The 19,581-nt window shown below is 42.5% G+C and overlaps 1 protein-coding gene across 50 annotated transcripts in view; it reads left to right on the forward strand.

Moving 5' to 3' along the window:
- Positions 1-19,581, forward strand: part of Sorbs1 (sorbin and SH3 domain containing 1) — a 223,454-nt gene that overhangs the window by 75,908 nt on the left and 127,965 nt on the right. For 5 of the 50 annotated variants that reach the window (XM_085693866.2, XM_085693879.2, XM_085693867.2 and 2 more), the window contains exon 3: positions 14,196-14,285. The exons of the other annotated variants lie outside the window; for them this stretch is intronic. The gene's annotated coding sequence lies outside the window, so the exon portion shown is untranslated. The remainder of the gene's footprint in view (positions 1-14,195; positions 14,286-19,581) is intronic. 50 annotated transcript variants of the gene reach the window in all.

Here is a 19,581-nt window from a genome sequence, read left to right on the forward strand (position 1 = left end):
GGCTTTCCTCTGAGCTCAGATAAACATGAGTTCCCTATTCCCTTCCAAGAATTTAGCTTCTTACCTTCTCTGCCCTCCAGTTTTGTCGCTGACTTTCTGGGCTACCTGGTTCAGCAATGTAGGGCAGAGGCAATGGCTTCTTACAGGATTCAACCCTGCTGACCACCCAGAACTTCTCGGCACACCCTCACTCCCGAGATGACCTGTCCCATAGGACTCCCACCCAGGGCTGGGCTGAACTGGTTCCGACTAGTTCACTGACAACTCCACTGTGGTTGAATGTTCCTGGGGCCTGTGGGCCTCTCCCTGAGCTGAGGCCAAGGCCCAGGGCTTCTGAATCCCCAGGTCAGAAGCCAAATGAAAGAACAGGCTAGGGATGGGCTGCTAGGAAGCTCAGTAGCTTGAGTGGGAAGTAAAGTGTGGGAGGAAGGGAGGAGGGGGAGCTGGAAAAATCTGTGGTTACCCTGAAGACACTCAACCCCACAATCCAGGCACTGGTTCACTGTTCTGCAACTTGGGATCCATTTTATTTTGGAATGACCAAGTCCAAGGCGGGGAAGTCTGAGCTGACCTAGTAGAAAAAAGGAGTTCAACTCTATTGTTAGAGATCTGGAATCATTAAGACTCGCAGCTCTATTGAAACTGATCTCTTTACTGTCTATGGAAAAGGATTTAAAGAGGCAAATCATAGTGAGGGATGTTTGATTTAAGGAGCGCTTTTAAAGGAACCCACTTTCGGAATGTGCATTTGCATACAAACAATGAGAGTGCTAATTAAAATGATTCTCACATAGTCATTTCAGCAGTGTGGAGACTGCTGCTTGGCAACACTTGCGCGCGGTGGCAGGGAGCGCTTTCAAAACCATCTTGTTCCATCAGTCTCGTCAACTGAGACACATTGTGGGCCTCTTCTGTGCAAGGCACTATGCTAGAACCACTGTGTATGTCTGTGTGTGTGGAGGGGCGAGGGGGAGTCAAGGGTGTCAAACCTAATAGCCTTCTAGGGTCGGGTATGACACTACAGGGTCGTCCCAAGTAGAACCTGGGAGTTGAAAGGTTAGGAATGAATAAGTAAGAGGAGTGTCCCACCTGCTAAGATAGGCCATACCTGTTGACAATGCTGTAGAAATTGCTAGCGTTCTGCTCTGTCCAGCATTTCCCCCTCCAAACTGACTTGTGTCGTTCCCCTTGGAAGCCATAGGCCAGTATTTAAAGTATGTCTGTCATCATCATCATCCGTGCTGGCACCCGCGATCTCTGGGCACCTGCTGTTTGCGGCTAGTTTGGCCTTTGCCTCCGGGAGTGTGGGAAGGGCTGATCTAGCCTAGGGAGGTGGAAACCCTTTTGGCTCCTGGAGTAATCTGCTGCCTTCATCTTTTTAAAAGTGTTTTCAGAGCATCGAGTCTGGAGCTCAGCTGGTGCAAAGTAGAATTTGTGGACTGAAACTTGTTCCCTTGTCGAGAGCCCATGGTAGTCATGTGGATTGAGTTTCACATCCTGACCACTTGCCAGTTCTGTGATCACCCTCATTTGTGAGATTGGGATTGATGTAAGGGTCATCATAGTATAATGATGACGATCGTAGGCTGCACAGTGTAGTGCACAGTAGCATATACCCTGGAGCTGGACTGCTGAAGTTCAAATCCCATTAGGTATATAGCCCAGAAAAATTGCTAAACCTCTCTGGGCCTTAGTTTATCTGTGAAAAAGAGTAAATACCAGAGGTACTATTACCAGAGGGTTGTTAAAATTTGGAATTATAAAGCACTCCATGCTTGTTATGATAAAATATTTAATATTCATTAAACACACACATAAATGCATACATATATACATACACATGCGCTTGCACACACATTCACACAAACACTATAGTTTTGGTTTTCAGAATTCCTGAGAAGCTTGCCCCTGGCAAGTATTACTCCAACTCTTTTAGCCCCTATTTGTTGTTTTTGAATAGGTGAGATAGCCAATGTTCTAATGGGTTAAAGCAGTTTCCTGAAGGAATTGTGGCCAGTAGATATCCAGAGCTGTACCAGAGCCCATGAACTTGCTTTACAAGTGGCTGTAGGCACTCTTGTAAGTGTTCATGTAGGTAGATGGCCGTCTGTGAAAATACTAAGCCTTTCTTACCACGAATGTGTTGAGTGAAGACCCTGCCCTCTCTTCTACACATCTCGACTACCTCCCTCCTGCCCAACTTGCCTGAGCTGTTATTTATGGTGCTGTTGCTGTCTGATGTCCCTGTGCCCTCTAATGGGGTCTCTGGGGTCATACCAAGGTAACCAGCTGTTCCGTCTTAGTGCCTTGCTCTCTGGCTGGACTTTTTTGAAGACCAAAGAAGGCTATTGTATTGTGAGACCTCACTTCAGGTATTACATTCTTTAGGGAAAAGGCTAATCAGAAGGGTTCTTCACCCCCTTCCTTTATGCTTGGGGTTGAAGCTCTGAGAGACTTAGGAAATCAGTGTGTTGAGGAATAAAAAACTAAAACCAAAACCAAAACCACCACAACAAGGCAGCTTTAACACATTAGTTCATTTCCTGTCACTTAGACATCTTTAAAAATTGATCATGTTTGCTGACAAAATGGACACTTTTAAAGAATGCTCTAACATCATGTATGAAAACACAAACACTTTCTATCCTATATGAGCGCTGAAAGCTTTAGCACTCAAGTCCTATTTTGGGCCTCTGGAATTCAATTCCTTCCTGTTGCCAGCTGAACCTGATGTATTAGATGAAAATATATTCCTATCTTCAAACGTGGACAGCAGGACATTCTGTCCTCCGAATTTCAGTGTTTGACTTGGGTGTTGCAGGAAACTTGGCACCCTCCCTCTTCAAAATAATAAACAGACATGATGTGGCGTCGTGTTTCATCTGATGGGCTTAGATGCTATTGCCTCATAAAGGCTGATTCATAGACAAATGGGAACTAATTATAGTAGCTTAAAAATAATACCCCTGTTTAAATTTGGCAAGGCAAGATGCCGTGCGTGTTTTTCAGGACATGAGAGACTGTTTCTTTGGTGTCATGAAGGTGACATACACTTTTCTATTTTAGCTGCTCAGTGGTTGTACTGGTTCATTAACTGCTGTCTTCATTTAAATATTTAGGGCTCTCTGGCACCCCCTCTATGCACAAATAATGATGTACTTCTTGCTAGAACAAATTGACGCAGGGATTTTTTTCTTACTGCCACCCACATTTATTTATTTATTTGTTTGTTTGTTTGCTTGCTTATTATTTATGTTTGTGCTGGGGATCTAGCTCACGACTGGGCTATATTCTTTGCCCTGTTAATGACATCTTAATGAAACAGTGTCATGTTTGAAGAAAGCAAGTATTTGCTTGTTTTTGGTTTTTTTCAGCTCAAAATTCAGACTCTATGAAATTGCAGGAAATTGTTTTCTTTTTGATGCAAAGTTTAAAGGACGATTTAGAGCATGGTTTTAAAATGGGATTTATTATTATTTTTGTGCATGTGTGTGGGCTTGAATGTATGTATGTGCACTATATGTGTGCAGGTGCCCCCAGAGGTCTGACGATATCATTCAGTCCTTTGGAACTGGAGTTATAGGCAGTTGTGAACCACTGAGCTTGGGGCATCCGCAAGAGCAGCAAGTATTTTAACTGCTGACCCAACTTCTCCAAAGGATTTTGTTGTACGTTCCTCTCATTACTTTGACTTGACTTTATCCACCTCGCTGTAAATTAATTCACTTTGGATTTAGTTTTCTTTAAGTAAATAGATGCCATGTGATCATGTACAGAATTTAAAAATTAAAAACTATCTGCGGTAGAAAGCAGGTCTCTTTCCTTCCTGTATTTGGACAGCTCTCCTCAGAGGCAGTCTGGGGCACCACTTTCTTGCATCCTCTTCTGGAGATGTCTTCCATGTTCAGAAGCACTTGTGTCTTTCCCTGCACAGATGCCTTCATACCCTCTACTGTATTTTTAACCGTGGTGGTCTTTTGATCCATGATCTTGGAGATCCTTCTATTTGACAAGTTGAGTTGCATAGTCTCTGGAAACTAGCTGTTTTTTAAAAAAGTAGATGTGGGGTGTGTGATAATATACAAGCAATTGTTGATCAGTTTTTTACCTATGAAGCCATACATGGCATAGTGTGACTGTTGGTGTCCATCCACTAAAGAATGTTCTGCTTTGGTGTTATAAGCAGAACTCTAGAACTCAGGGGCAAGAGTTGAAACTACTTTCTCCCGTTACTGTTGCACTATGTGGTTTTAGCCAGTTAACCTTTTAGTGCCTCAGTTTCCCACTGACAACCGGATATTTATCTTAGTGTCAGGATGTGAAGATTAAAAACACTAGTCTCTATCGAGTGCTCAGCCCTAAATGGTACATCTATATTAACCTTGCCCCTCCAAGGCTCAGAGAACATTGATAAAGAGGAGATAGAAAGAATGTGAGCCAAGCAGAGGCTGGGGCCAGTGTTGGGAAATGTGTTCTCTTGGTGTGTCTTACCCATTGTGCTCATAAATATCTGTGGTTACCTCGTTAAGATCAAGCCAACAACACCAGCCATTCAAGTAGGCCACATTAATTGTACTTGTGCATAAAACAAAACAAAACCTCAAAAAGCAACAATAACAATAACAACAACAGTAGCAGCAACAACAGCAACAACAAAAAAACTCAAACCAACTAAACAAAGACGCCAAAGAAAAAAAGCAGAGGGCATGAAGCATGGAGGGGAATGTATTTGGTGTGCTTGGAAGAAGTAAGAGGGAGGAGTTAGGATGTATATGATGAAGATGCATTGTTTACATGTATGAAATTGTCAAAGAATAAATAAAAGATATTCTATTACAAAAACCCAAATCCTGCTAGTCTATATAAAGCTGATAGACCAGTGCTTGGCATATTGACAGATGTAGGAACACAAGTATCCTAAGATGGACTTAACATCTGTATGTTTCTGAAGCGACCTCAGTGACTTTTAGAAGCTGTAACACAGTATTGGGTGTGTGGATTATATGTGTCTTAGATTAACTCAGATCCCATGTTTACCCTTTCCCATTTCCTGTTGCTTTTGTATAACGTCCTAGAAGAAAAGGGTGAAGATGGTGTTTCAAGTCATCATACTGTGGATTCACGCTCCTCAAATGCATCTCTAATAAATGATTTCCCCACATATGACTAAATCACAGCCTTAGAATAAATAATCAGACGTTTATATTCAGGTAACTGTATAGGTCATGTGTGCATACATGAGTAAGCATTTATTGAATGATTTCAGCATGTTTTAGGTTATAAAATCAATCGAATCTTTAGAAATGTCTAGAAAGTGCTCTTACTCTGATTTAGTTGTCTTTAGCAGTGGGAATTCAAGAGTCCTTTGTCTTACAACAACAAAGGTCATCCCTTTTTGGATTCAAAAATCCCCTTGCTGAGGTTTGTTAGGTATTTGACCTAGGAGACTCACTTAAGCTTCAGGTGTTTAGTTCTCCCTTTACAGATGGGATGGCAGTGGCAAGAGAAAACAGATAGAGGACCCGACAGTGTGTGGCACGGAGCAGCAGGTGCTCATGGGCCATCTCTTCTTCCCTTCCATCTCCTCTTCTTCATATCCCTGCCTCAGTGGCCTGGAGTAACCTCCTCAACCGTAGCCTCTTACGCTGTGTTCAGCTCCGTGCTCCTCCTGCCTCATTGCCTTAATCTGGGAGGGTGGTGACAATAGCTGCAACAGTTTCACTTGCATTGTACCAGTTGCGCTCGACTAGTGAATCCACCAAAGTTTAGTGAGTGCCTGTGAGTGAGGAGCGGGAGGTGTAGCATCTTCTACGCTGTGCAAGCCAGCATTCGTTCTTTGACAGCCGTGGCTAGCAGCAGCACTGTAGCAGTGGAGTGGGGCCTGGTGCCTTGTGTAGCCTACGGAATTCTTTAGATAGAGCTTTCAACCCTGGCTGTGCCTCTGAGGAATTTGCCTATGGCACATCCATGGAAACCCCTTTGCCAGTATTTGTGCTGTTGGAAGAGAGCTGTACCAAGGAAGTAACTTAATTTCATCAGAGCTCCATTAGGACTCTGACTTTCTGATCTTGCTTTGCTTTTCTCCTGAAAAGCACACGTTGTTTGTCTTTGAGATCTTGTGGTCAGCATAGCTTGGTTCAGAGCTGGGATCTTAGGCCAAAGGGGTGAGTAGAGAAAGGGAAGGCACAGATGGAAAAGGAGCAGAAAGGCCTTTGCCAGGACCCCAGCATCACTTATTTGGACAGCAGCTACTCTATGTAACAAGTGCTTTGATGTGAATTTTTGAAATAGTGGTCACACCCTTATGCAAATGTAAGAACCAGGGAGTTTTCCAAAGACAAGCAGGCCAGACCCTTCCTGCTCTGAAGTCTTTGACATCTTAGAAATATTTTTATTACTTGGAGGCTTCTCTGTCTTGCCTGGGTCTCTCTGTCCTTTAAGATCTAACTTACCTTAAAACTCCCACTGTCCAGCTGTTGGAGTGCTTTGACTCGGACTAGGACTACTCATTTGGTAATTAGATAGGATGTTTTCAGTAGAACTGTGAGTTGCTGAAGCCTTTGTCATTTTTCACATTTTTACATTTATATCTCACTAATTCTCTTAGGGCAGTTGCTATCCATCTTGCCTCACTGCTGCAGAAGGATGTTGCATCAGCAGCAATGCACTAGCTAGAAGTGCACACCATAGCCACTACATTAGAGAGTGTGCTGTGCTTTCCATTGCCTGCTGTGCAACAAGTTTGGATGGTTTTATTGTAGGTCAAAGTTTGAGAGCCTCTACTTAGGGAAGAACAGGGGCAGGGCCCCAGAGATCTGGTGGTACAGCCAGCGCCCCCATTACTATCTGACTGAACTTAAGAAACATTTTTTTGTTGTTGTTGTTGTTATTTGTTGTTTTTCTTCTCTCTCCTTGCAGTACTTTGTTGTATAGGGTGCTAATGGATGCCCTATTTTTAGGGATGCATGTGGAATTCTGGGGAAAATAAATGGAGTGCTCCTTTAGTTAATTTAAACAGTTTTGAAGATTAAGAGTGAAGCTTGGTCCCCTTATGTTGTTCAAGCTAGTTTTGAAGTCCTGGGCTCAAGTGCTGCTCCTGCCCTCGACCTCTCTAGGAAGGAGGATGTAGATAGGTGCCATTGAGCCCACCTTAGACAGGATTCTTGATGGCAGGGTTTTTCAGACATCTAGATGTGTCACTGATGGTCTTTGAAGATTTCTTAGGTGGGATGGCGCAACCTTGCCACGGTTCCTGTGCTGTGCTCCCTCGGACTTCTCTGGGAGCAGTACTTTGTAGGACATACTTTGGGAAATGTTCGCTTAGCAAAGGATGACTTAAGAATGCTTTTACGAAAACAGGCAGACATCTGTGAGTTTGAGGCCAACCTGGTATACAAAGTGAGTTCCAGAACAGCCAGGGCTGTTATACAGAGAAGCCCTGTTTCAGGAAAAAAAAAAAAAAAGTTTTGAACCTTGAGGTTTTATGACCTTATAAATTATTGAGGATGAGATTTCCAGTACAGATTAAGTCAGACACAATGTTAGCATTTATAATTTGAATGAGTGTGACTTACAGAGAAGTTGACGTTGAGATGGTACGTGAATGAAAAGAGAAAAAAGGAGGATAAGACTGCTCCTAAGTGTGGTGGAGGAGAAGGTTTATTGTAGATCTGAGGGAGAGCATAACCAGAGGAGAGTTCAGACTGACCCAGAGCTGGACCATGTGAGGAGAGGGGGCAGGAGAAAGGGGAGCATCAGGGGATCAGGAGACCATGAGACCAGGAAGGTAAATCAAAGACGAAAGGACTGGTAAGCAAAGTAGCTGGATTATATAGGCAAGGGTGGTCCAGTCCCTGGATTGGAGAAGTTTAGGGTAGTGGGTGGAGTATGCCAGGTAGGGACTGAGGGATGCTGGGAGAACCTGGCTGCCAGATCTGTGGTGAGTGATCATGTGGATACTGAGACACAAGCTCCTGGTCCTCAACAACAGCAACTGGTGCTCTCCAGCCCCACGACAAGCCATCTCTCCAGCCCCATGATGAAGCCATCTCTCCAGCCCCATGATGAAGCCATCTCTCCAGCCCCATGACGAACCATCTCTCCAGCCCCGTGATGAGCCATCTCTCCAGCCCCATGGTTTTATTTTTTCACAAAGAAGCAAAATTATTATTTTATTAAAGGAAGAAAACGGTACATTTGGAGGAGGTGGGGAAAATGAGGAAAGGAAAATGTTACTTAACTGAGCTTATCTGAGGCCTGGCAGGAAACATATGGTATATTCAAGTCAGGTAATTTAAGGAGATTTTAATAAGGGAGCTATTTTTAAAGGGTGTAGGCAGGAGTTGGGGGAAAGGCAGTAGTGGTAATGGTGACGCAGGACTTGATTTCTCTCTGTACCCAAGGCTTTCTCTGTACCACGCTCAATCATAACACCACCCAGGGTAGGTGTGATGACGTCACACTTTGCAGATGAGGAAAGGAAACCTGAAGTGGGAGACTGAGGTTTGCACTCTGCCCTGCTGGGTCTGCAAGTAGCCCTGGACTCTCTCTCCCGAGGTACCCAACCTTTTGGCATTGCAAAATGGGCTTATTGGACTGCAGTCATAGCTGGGATGCATGTGGCCAGTACATCCTTCTTCCTCTGTCTTCTGTGTGTGCTGAGACTTTCAGGTGCTCGTGTTCTGAGCTGGATGCCTGATAAGGGGGCATCAGTAGATGAGAGCAGTGGTACCTTAGACAGGTGTGTACATGAGCAATGAAAGCACACAGGTTACATGTGGGAGAGAGTTATAAACATACAGTGGCATGGCCAGGTGGGCTGGGGCTGTGACATCTGTCACCCTTCGTAGAACTCTTTGGAGCAGACAGAAACAGTTAAAGGGTGTGAGCAAGACACTTAGCTTGCAGGGGCTAGGAGGAGGAGAGGGAAGATGGTTAAGACCTGGGGCCCATCCCGGGAGGGCGTGGCAGCTGGAGGAGAATGAAAGGGCTGTACTGTTCATCTGGTGCCTTAGCCGACTGGAGAAAGAGGCAAGCAAACAGTTGGTAGAGGGGGTTTATGGGATGTATTTTTGAACTGGTTTCTTTAGTCCAAGCAGGTCTTTGCTAGAAGTTGAATAAAGATTAAATTTTTTTAAAAAATAAAATTTACTTTTTATGTTAATTTATTTATTGTGTGCGTGTATGTTTTCATGTGGTGGTTGGAGGGCAACTTGTGGGAGTCAGTTCTCTCCTTCCACCACATGGGTTCTGGAGATCAAACTACAACAATCAGGCCTGGCAGCAAGCACCCTTCCCCTTAGCCATCATTTGGCCACAGAGGTTCTTTCTTTCTTTCTTTCTTTCTTTCTTTCTTTCTTTCTTTCTTTCTTTCTTTCTTTCTTTCTTTCTCTCGTTCTCTCTTTCTCTCTTTCTCTCTTTCTTTCTTTCCAAAAGAACTGTTTTTTGTTTTGTGTTTTACTTCCTCCAGGAAGTTCCAGAGTATATGAATACTTCATTTCACTTAACCACTAAGACAATTTCAATGGCTCTTCTGTGGGGTTCCCACATCAGTCTGAATTTGGGGTGGTCTTTAGCACTCAATTACAGTACTGCTCACAGTGAAATACCGTCCATACCAAAACTAAAAAACAAGAAGATAAAATATCCCTCAGTTGCGGCGCACAAGACCTGCTTTGAAAACATCTGGGAGAAATAACAAGTTGTTTGGAAGACTGTGATTGTCAGATGGACCCCTACCTCGCCATCCGCAGGGAATCCCTGGAGTAAACCTTTATTTCCTGTTGCTTCTACACAGCGGGACCTTCATGGAAATATTTCACATGTTTTCTCAGGCAGCAGGAAACTTTGAAGGGCAGACAGGTCTGAGGCCCCACATCGGAGCAGAGCCGGTCTTTGCCCTGTACCATTCCAGGGTGCATGGGGAGCCAGCCTAGCCTTGCTGCTTTGAAGCTGGGCCCGTTCCTCGCCCCAAAGTGCTGAAGACTCCAGTTCTCCATGGGTGCCATCAAGGCCAGAACTTGCCACACATTCAGCTCTTTTGAAAGACAGGCATATTTTTAAATGGTCTTAAATGTCAAACAGCCCCTGTCCCCCACCAACCTGATCAAGACATCTCATAAATCAGAGAATACATCTAATAGGAATTTTTAGAAATCAAGAATTCTGGTCAGTGGAATTCTTTCATCTTAAATCTCTTTTTAAAGAAACAGAACAAAGCAAAATAGTCATTGTTCCAAAGGGCTTTTTAAAAGTTTATTTTAAATTCATTGAAAGAAACAAAATTATATTTAAAAAATTAAAGGAGGGGCTGGAGAGATGGCTCAGCCATTAAGAGCACTAACTGCTCCTGCAAAAGACCCAGGTTCTATAACTAGCACCTACATGGCAATTCTCAACCGTGTGTAACTCCGATTTCAGGGAATCCAACACCCACTTGTGGTTTCTGTGGCATATACGTGATGCATAGGCATACATGCACCCCAAAAAACTCATAGACATACAATTTAACAATAAAATAATTAAAATATAAAATAATCCCACAACTTAAAAGCCGAGAGCAAAAAGAACAAGCTGGCAATATTTCCAGAGAGACAAATCTAATTAGTGCAATCTTTCCTAGCTTCTCAAACGAACAAGAACTCACCTTACCTATTTCTAAGGCATGAACATCACTAAATGAGTTAACTGTTTAGGCACCAAAGCTTCAGCCCTCTGGTGGGAGTTGAGTAACATCAGAAACTACTGCGGTTTATTGTAACAAATTATAACATTTCCCCCTTCCTTCTCCTCTCTCTGTATGCTCCTCCTTGCTCTCTTTCAAATTCATGGCCTCCTTTTTCATAAGCTGTTGTTACATACTTGTATGTATGTATTTCTAAATATATATGTATGTTTTCGGGGCTAACCACTTGGCATGGGGTAACCAATTGTGCTCTTTCCTTGGAAAGATTATTCTTCCTGCTCTTGGCATTTTTTTTTTTTTACATACACTAAGCATCATATAAAATGATTGAAATCATGGATCTGAATTTCAGAAATCTGGTCAATATTTTAGTAAAATCTTACTATGCCGTATTAAGAATCCCAAAGGGTCTGTGATTGAAGGGGGCCGGTCACAGTAAGCATTCTCTTCTCGTGCCGTTTTTAGCCACTCTTGTCATGAAGCACCCTTGCAGGAGGCTCGGGCGCAGCTAAACTGTGCACTGCAGCTTCCCTCCTGAACCCCGGACTGTCCATAAAGCACATCCTTTTTCTTCCTTTCCACTGTGGAACACATCGAGGAGCATCCTTATAAAACAGACGATTTTCCAGAGACCATGCATGCATCTTTCTTTGAAAATTGAGGTCTTGGCTTGGCATGGTGGCGCACGTCTTTCATGCCAGCGCTGGGGAGGCAGAGGTGAATCTCGGTGAGTCTCTGAATTCATGGCTATCCTGACCTATAGAGTGAGTTCCAGAGCTACTTAGAGAGACCCTGCCTAAAAGCTATTAGAAAGGAGGAGGAGGAGGAGAAAAATGGAGCTCCTAAGTTCCTTTATCGTGAGCTGTGTCTCTCTGAAGAGTGTGGCATTTTAACATTTGACTTCCTGGCTGTGAAAAGATTGAACTACTAAATATAGAAAGTGAAGGAGTTTGAGTTCAGTGTTTTCTGACCTCAGATTACACCTAGAAAGACGGTTTGTTTTATATTGGTTTGTTTGTTTTTAAAAGAGAAATCTGTGGTATGTGCTTTCTTGCAATTATTTCTCATGGATAAGGCTAATCTATTGATAGCTGAATTTACATTGTCATGCTGGGAATTGGCTGTATAGTGGGGAGATCTAGTGTGTCTCATGTGTGGCTGTATACACAATCTATTTTGTGTTCATAGGTTTCTGCAGATAAGCCACTGGGACTGCCTTTTGTGGCTTGTCAGTTGGCTCAGACTTGTCTCTATCTATGTATGTAAGGCTTATTGGCTTGATTCATTCAGATACCAGTTCTTAAAAATTAGAATTTAGAGGGAAATTAATTACTGTTACTAGAAGATGGAAACTGAACTCAAGACAGTGCTAACACATCTGGGATCTATGAGGCAGCATGGGTAGCAGTCATTAATGTCCACAGTGATGCTATCGTACTTCACTAGAGCTATCTTTCTTTAAAAGTTGGATTTCCCAGTTAACAAGAGGGTCTTTTTCTTATCCAGAATAGTCTGTTAGTTCTTTGTGGACAGTAGGTGTTTGTATGTAGAAGAAATTTACACAGAGTATTTTTTGGAATCACTTCCCTTTTTGTGTAAAATCAAAACAGCTTTATATTTTATTACCCCTTTAGCATACCCAAGGGCCCGTGTTAAAATTCAGAAAGAATATTTGCAGTGAATAAAGAATTTTGATTCTTTTTAAGCAAAGCATTCTCCTTATCACCTGTTCTGTAAACACAGAGGTAAGGCTTTTGGAAAAGCTCTTTCTCTGCATCTGACCGTGTCCTGATGGCGAGAGCTCGAGACAGGTGAAGAGTCTTTGCTTCAGTCCTGGTTGGATCCTACACTTAATGACTTTGTGGGCAGTTCCCCCTTTCTTACTCAGATTGCTTTTTCATTAATGTAGTGAAAATGCCGAGAGGAGCCATTTCTAATGTGTTCTAACGAGGACAGCTGTTAGTGATAGGCTTTTACAGTAGGATCCGGGAATCGAACTCAGGTCAAAAGTGTGTGACAAATGCTTTGCCATGAAAGTAATATGTCTTCCCAAAAGGTCTTCAGTGTGCTTGTCCAGCTCACGCTAATGCTCAAAGAGGAGCCATCTTGAATATATTTCACTAATGTACCTTAGGCTCGTGCATTTTACATACGTTGTCACCCTTAAGTCTCCTCCAGGTTCCAGTTTGAACAATTTGAACAGAGACTTGAAACTGCAAATCTGGCCACTTGGGCAGATGGGATGTTTACATAGCATAAATATTGCCAGGGTTATGTCTTAAGTACAACAGTGTTGTTCTGTTTGAGTAGTTGTTACCTGGGATCGTCTTACCCATCTGGCAGAATTATGCTTTTCTCAAGAAGAGAACCAGGTGCTGTTTGGCAGGTCAGGCCTTATCATTGGTTGTAACCCTGTTCTGTCCCCTGAGTTGCCTGTTAAGAGCCATGCTCTTTGGAGATGGGTCTAATGGCCAATCCTGTTCAACAAGCGTTTACATCCAAGTTTTGCTTATCTCTGTCAGGCCTGGTTAGCACACTAATCTTTGCAGTGCTTTGGAGGCAGCTAACTAAGTTCTACTTTGTGTGGTTTAATGTCTCCTAAGCAAACCTATTAATAAATCCTTTATAACATCAATTCTATTACTTTCAGTTGCTACCTCACTGCCTGATAAAGCCATAGCCTCTATTTTTTGGGGGGGGGTGAGTAGGTGAGTGAGTGTTGAGACAGGGTCTCACTATGTAGCCTGGCCCGGCGCTCACTGTGTAGATCAGGCTGGCTTCAAACTCACAGAGATCCATCCGCCTGCTTCTCCCTCTTAAGACACATCATGATGTCATGACAACCAGCATAGCCTATAGCCTATGTTCTTCTTCTTTTCTTTTCTTTTTTGGCGAGACAAGATTTCTCTGTGTAGCCCTGGCTGTCCTGGAACTTGCTCTCCCTTTGTCTGCTGGGTGTTGGGATTAAAGGCATACACCTCTATTCTGCCTATATTCTGAACCACTGTGTGTGCCTCTAAGGGAAGAAGACAACATGACAAGCAGCAGCCTTGTATTTTTAAAGGGAAGAGCCAAATTATTAAAGGCCATGTTTCCTAAAATGGGGACGTTTCTTATGGGGCACCATTCTGGGCCGATCCACTTAGGGGTCTTCCATCTTGATTAACCCTCATGTCCTGCTAGTACCTTAAGAAAATTAAGACTCTCTTAAGACTTTGGCCCAAGATGGGCCAAACCCCACTGCCAGCCCAACTAGCACCTCTGCCAAAGCTAAAAGAGCCCCGTGCATACTGGAACTGGGAACATCTCTGCCACAAGAGTTGACAGAGTCAAGTCAAAGGAGGAAGCTGCTGAATTCACAGGGTACTTGAGATTGGAAGGTGATGCCCGTGGTATAACCGAACAGATTTTTAAAACATTTTGTTTTCCTAGAACCTTGATTTTCTTTTACCCCCAGCTTCTTTCTTTTTCTTTTCTTTCTTTCTTTTATTTTTATTTTTTTTTGAAACAGGGTTATTCTGTGTAGCCTTGACTGTCCTAGAACTCACTTTGTAGACCAGGCTGGCCTAAAACGCAGAGATCCTGAGTGCCGGGAGTAAAGGTATGTGCCACCGCATCTGGCCTGTTTATTTATTTGTTTTTAAATGTTTGCTTTCAACTGATACCTTCATTTAGAGAGCCCAGATTTCCAGGGTTAGAATCTGTGCTGCAAAGGGCCTCAGAGGCGACTCAGAGGTGTGAAGAGGTCTCCACTGGTTCTCATTTCCTTTCCAGGATGACAGGGGCCACTCAGAGCTACTCAGGCCACATTGGAAGCTTCTGTTTACTGTCACTCTCCGAGGGTATCACATGGCTTTAAAAATAAAAAGCGGCAGCTTGCCATTACGTGACCGCTGAGCCTTAGCTGGCAGGCCTGTCAAGGGCAGCAGGTGATCCCCAGAGCACAGGGTGCCGTGCCACTCTGGGACTCTTAGGAGCTGTGTAAATGTGTTGAGTGGTTTGTCTAGAACATTCTCCAAGTCACCATTAAAACATGAATTTAAAAACAAGCGGGACGTGGAAGGACCTGAAATGCGGTGCAGGTTTCAGCCTTGGAGTCCAAGGAAGGCTTTCATAGCAAGGGAGAAAATACTACATATACATTATTATCATAACCAGATAATATAACAAATTATAGCGAAAATCACATGAGATGGTTTTATGTTTTAATCGTCTTTGCCTAAAGAAACTATTGTTTTTGAGTAATGGGACTGTATTTAGTGAAAATTGGAGAAGTTGGGAATTTTAAGAGTTGATGCAATGAACAAGGAAGGTAGGCACATAATCCTACCCCTAGTCGTTGGTACTTGGTGGCTGGTGGGGAAGGAAAGCAGGTTTTGAGAGTGTGAGTGGCCCCTGGTAGGTTTACATGCTACAGTGGGTGGCCACACATTCAAGAGTATCTGGGCAGCACAAATTGGAATCTGTGGTTTAGAAAAAAAAAATGAGGACATAAAGTTGGGTGAGTAGGAAAGTAGGGTGGATCTGTGAGGAGTTAGGGGAGGCGGGGTGAGTGTGATCAAAATGCACTGATGAAGGTCTGAAGGATTGATTGAGGAGAGGATTTGCTGCCGTATGAATTTAGCCCTCACATTATTACAGGATTATATGGCAGGATGTAAATTGAGAGTTAGAAATAAGCAAGACATTTGCCCATTTATCTATCTATCTATCTATCTATCTATCTATCTATCTATCTATCTATCTATCTATCTATCTATCTATTTATTGGTTTTTTGACACAGGGTTTCTCTGTGTCCTGGAACTCACTCTATAGACCAGGCTGGCTTCCTAGAGATCTGTCTCTCTCTGCCTCCCGAGTGCTGGGATTAAACACTTGCACCACTACTGCCCAACTAAAAAACACTGCTTTTTATATTGTATCAACACTTTAATGGTTTCGGCCGTTATGGATTATGATGTGAAATGGCCTCACAATAAGGTCCCATTTGAATTCTTTGCTTTCCCCAACATCTAGCTGAGACATGTCGAGATAAAAAATGCGTGTGCTTTTACTAATTTCTCATTTGCAGCCAGTGCCAGGCTGCATGCAGATGGGATGGCAGTCGTGACTGGCAGGCCCTGTAAGTGAAGCTGAACTCACACACTGTTTTATTCGTTGTGAACATTTCGCAGGAGAAGAAGGGAAGAACTGTTTCCTTGCTTAAATGAAAGCCCGGCACAGTCAGTGCAGTTTATAAATACTATTTAAATCGATGGGACCAATTCCTAGGCATCCCCAGCTGTGTGATGGCTCAGGTTTGGGCATGGACATTGAAGGTGTGTTGTATATACTTGATTGTATTGATCAGTGTTTTTAAAAGTGTGTCTTCCAGGAATGGAGACTGCAGGGCCTTGCAGGGCTTTGCAGCCGGCTGTCTAGGAGTAGACCCTACAAGTGTTTCAGAGTAGCTTCCCAAGCCTGCAGTGTGAGCAGTTTCCCGACAGACACATCAGCAAAATAAATTCAGATTGAGTTGTTTTCTAGTTGGAAATGTTTCTTAAATCTAGAGAGTTCAAATTTATGCCTAAAAATTGAGAGCAAAGCTGACTGATTTTGAGCCCATAATTTTACTAATATATGAATGAGATTTGAAACTTCAAGGCATTATATGTATACTTTGTCCTCAATTTGAGCAATTAAGTTGATTTTTTAAAAGAATAAATTAAACATTTAATGGAAGGACACAATTAGAGTACTTCTAAAAATCACTGTGGTTTTTCTGAATTCTGTAATTTATCAAGTAGCAATTTAAAATACATTTTACTGTCTATAAGAAACCTTGTATTTGAGAAATCATTTACTATTAAGCTATCTGTGAATTTATAAAACAGGGGATTGCTGACTTTAGAGAGGAGAGATGAAGACCTGTGTTTTGGCAAGGCGCATTACCACTGCTGAACTCAGTGACAATGCAATTTAATTTATATGGGCATAAAGTTAAGCCGCTGCCATTTCTGGGGGAAGGGATGACTTTATGAGTGTCTTCCAACCCTATACTCAACATAAAGCATCCCTTTGGCATGACTTTTGTGCTGAATTCAAAACCAAAGAGGAAAGTTTGAGTCTGGTCATATTCTGTGTTAAGATATTACTGGGTTTTTTTTTTTTTTGCTACTTATTTGTTTTTTTTTTTAAATTTTTTTTATTGGTTTTCTTGAGAAAGGGTCTCTCTACAAAGCTCTGGTTGTCTTGGAATTCACTCTATATACCAGGCTGGCCTCAAACTCACAGAGCTCAGCCTACCTTTGCCTCCTGAGTGCTGGGATTAAAGGCCCGTGTCACTATGTCTGGCTAAGATATTATAGTTATAATTTATCTTTAAGAAACAAAAACATCAGGATGTATATATGAAAAAAAGTCACTCTGATTATCTTTGACTCAAAAAACCAAAAAAATAAAAAAGGATTTCACATGACATATCTGTGTGTGCATGAACTTCTCCATTAAAGTCAGGATCTCATTATGTAGCTCAGACTGGCTTGTCTTCCTGTCTCTTGCCCCAAATACTGAGATTATAAATGAGCCATCATGCCCAGCTTGAATGGGAGGTGTTTGTTGGTTTGTTTTGGGATGGAGCCAGGACCTTGTGCATGCTAGGCAAGCACTCTACTGTTAAACTCCACCCCCGGCCCTATAACTTGCTAGTGTCACTTGTGTAGATTTCACTAACAGAAAATAAATAAAATTAGGCGTAGGTGAAACTTAGAACATCAGTTCGTGAATAATTTGATACGTATTTAAATCTCTATAAGTATACCCAAAATATATGCTACAGTTGAGATAAATTATCTTTATATAACTCATCAGTGTGTAGACACATATCAGTAAAAAGCAGTAAATACATGTTAGTGATAATCTCCAACTTTAATAATTTAATAATTGGTCTTCACCACTACCCCCATAAGGATTATCTGAGCCAGAGTAAACATTGATCCGCTTCTTATTCGTTGTTTCATTTGTTTTTGCCCCTCTCCCACCGTCCTGGTTCTGTCTTCCTCTTTATCTATTTAATCCTCTCTAATGACAGTGGGGGGAGGGGAGCAGTAGGAACCCCCAGTACACCCCCTGTGTCTTGCCAGATGACATTTCTGCTTTTCCGCTCCTTAGATGGAAGGGCCACACTCAGGGATGACATCGTTATCTTTCGGACAGTTGCCTTCCAGCCCTGAGATCTGGGTTCCCATGATCCAGGCACTCTATTTATTTTCTTAGCTAGGAATTTCCAGAGCCCCAGCTGGGATGCCCTTTGCCTTCCCTAGCAGCTGGCTTCGATTTAATGAGCTTGCTGAGTTGAGTGGCCAAGGAAGGGTTTCCCTCGCTGGAAGGACTGACGGTTTTTCCTGTAAAGTAAGGAAATGCCTGTGTCTGGGTGGCTCCAGGAAAGGGCCTTCCCAGAGGCCTCCTTTGTGATCGGGCTCTAGGGCACAATCCTCAGCCTTCCTGTTCTCTTCTTCTTTAGTTTTGGGATAACCGGCAGTGAAGAAGGAATATATTTCAAATCACACACATGCACCTTTTCAGTCCCTGGAATTTTTTAGTTCCTTGTCCGCTGGGGACAGTTGAGCAAGCCTGTTGGTGAAGCTGCATTGTCCTTCTGAATTTCCAGTTACCCAGGACCCCGTTGTGTCTGATTCTCCACTTTTCAGTTTGCTAGTTGGACGGCAGAGCTGTGGTGTTAGCAGATAGGAGCTTCAAGGGCTACAGAACCACTTTGAGAGTTCAGATGGTTTTCATTTCTGCTTTTAGTGAGGGCTTCAGGCACGTTTTAGGTTTCCCCCAAATATTTATATTTATTACATATTTGTAGAATTTATATAAATGTTTATTACATATTTATAGAAGAACTCGGTTGTGCACTGTTTTGATTCAACGGAAGAAGGCCTCCAATTGCAGGCTTCTGGAACTGGGTTTCCTTAAGCAATGTCATATAGTCACCAAAGCCTATACACCCCACGGCTCCCTGTGAGCAGAAGAGAACCAGCACCAGAGATCTAAGGTTACATTCTTCTGAAGGAATTTCACTGCACGCTTCCAGAGGGAATGAGGGCTCTCATATAGGCCCTTTACCCTTTCTCACATTGCTAAGAGTTTACAAAAACACTGTTAAAATTTTTCTATGGTTTGTGCCAGATAAACAAGACGTACTATAAATTCTTTAAATTTAACATTGACATATAGTGGGATTTTTATTTTGATTTATTTTTATCCAGGATTTCATATAGCCCAAGCTGGCTTCAGTGTAGCGGAAGAAGATGTTGACCCCCCCTCCCCCATCTTTCTGCCTCCAGCTCTGTAGAGCTGGGATTATAGGCAGCAAAGTGTGCTTTGAATGATTTGAAAATCAGAAGCACCAAAGGGCATTTGGTTGCGGATTCGCCTTAGTTAATGTTTACTTTTTTACAAACAGGAAAAGGTAATTTATTCCTTTAGTACTTATGTATAAGATTTTATGTTCAGATATATGTTGGTGGTTTTTATTTTATTTTATTTTATTTTATTTTGGGTTTATTTAGTTTTATTAGGGAAGAAGAAATGCCACAGTGAAACTTAGGAAACAATTCAGAAACGACTTTAGTGATCTTGTGATTTCAGAGCAGCCAGTGATACACTCAGACACAGGCGCCTGTCTTCAGGGAGTCCAGTGTCTAGGAAGTACAGCCTGGCCCCAGACATAGCATCACCTCTAGTCTATGTTGTTGACTTGGCTCCCTCTTGCTCTATGGAAAGTGCTTGTCAGGGAGGGAGATTTTCACAGTTCAGGGGAGTATATATTTGGATGTTTCGTTTTCTTTCGGGGAGTGGTGTATGTATGATAACGTGTATGTATAGTATGTATATGTATGCGAAACACGTG

The sequence above is a fragment of the Myodes glareolus genome, chromosome 7 (assembly GCF_982192425.1).
Source record: "Myodes glareolus chromosome 7, mMyoGla1.1, whole genome shotgun sequence".
Classification (NCBI taxonomy): Eukaryota; Metazoa; Chordata; class Mammalia; order Rodentia; family Cricetidae; genus Myodes; species Myodes glareolus.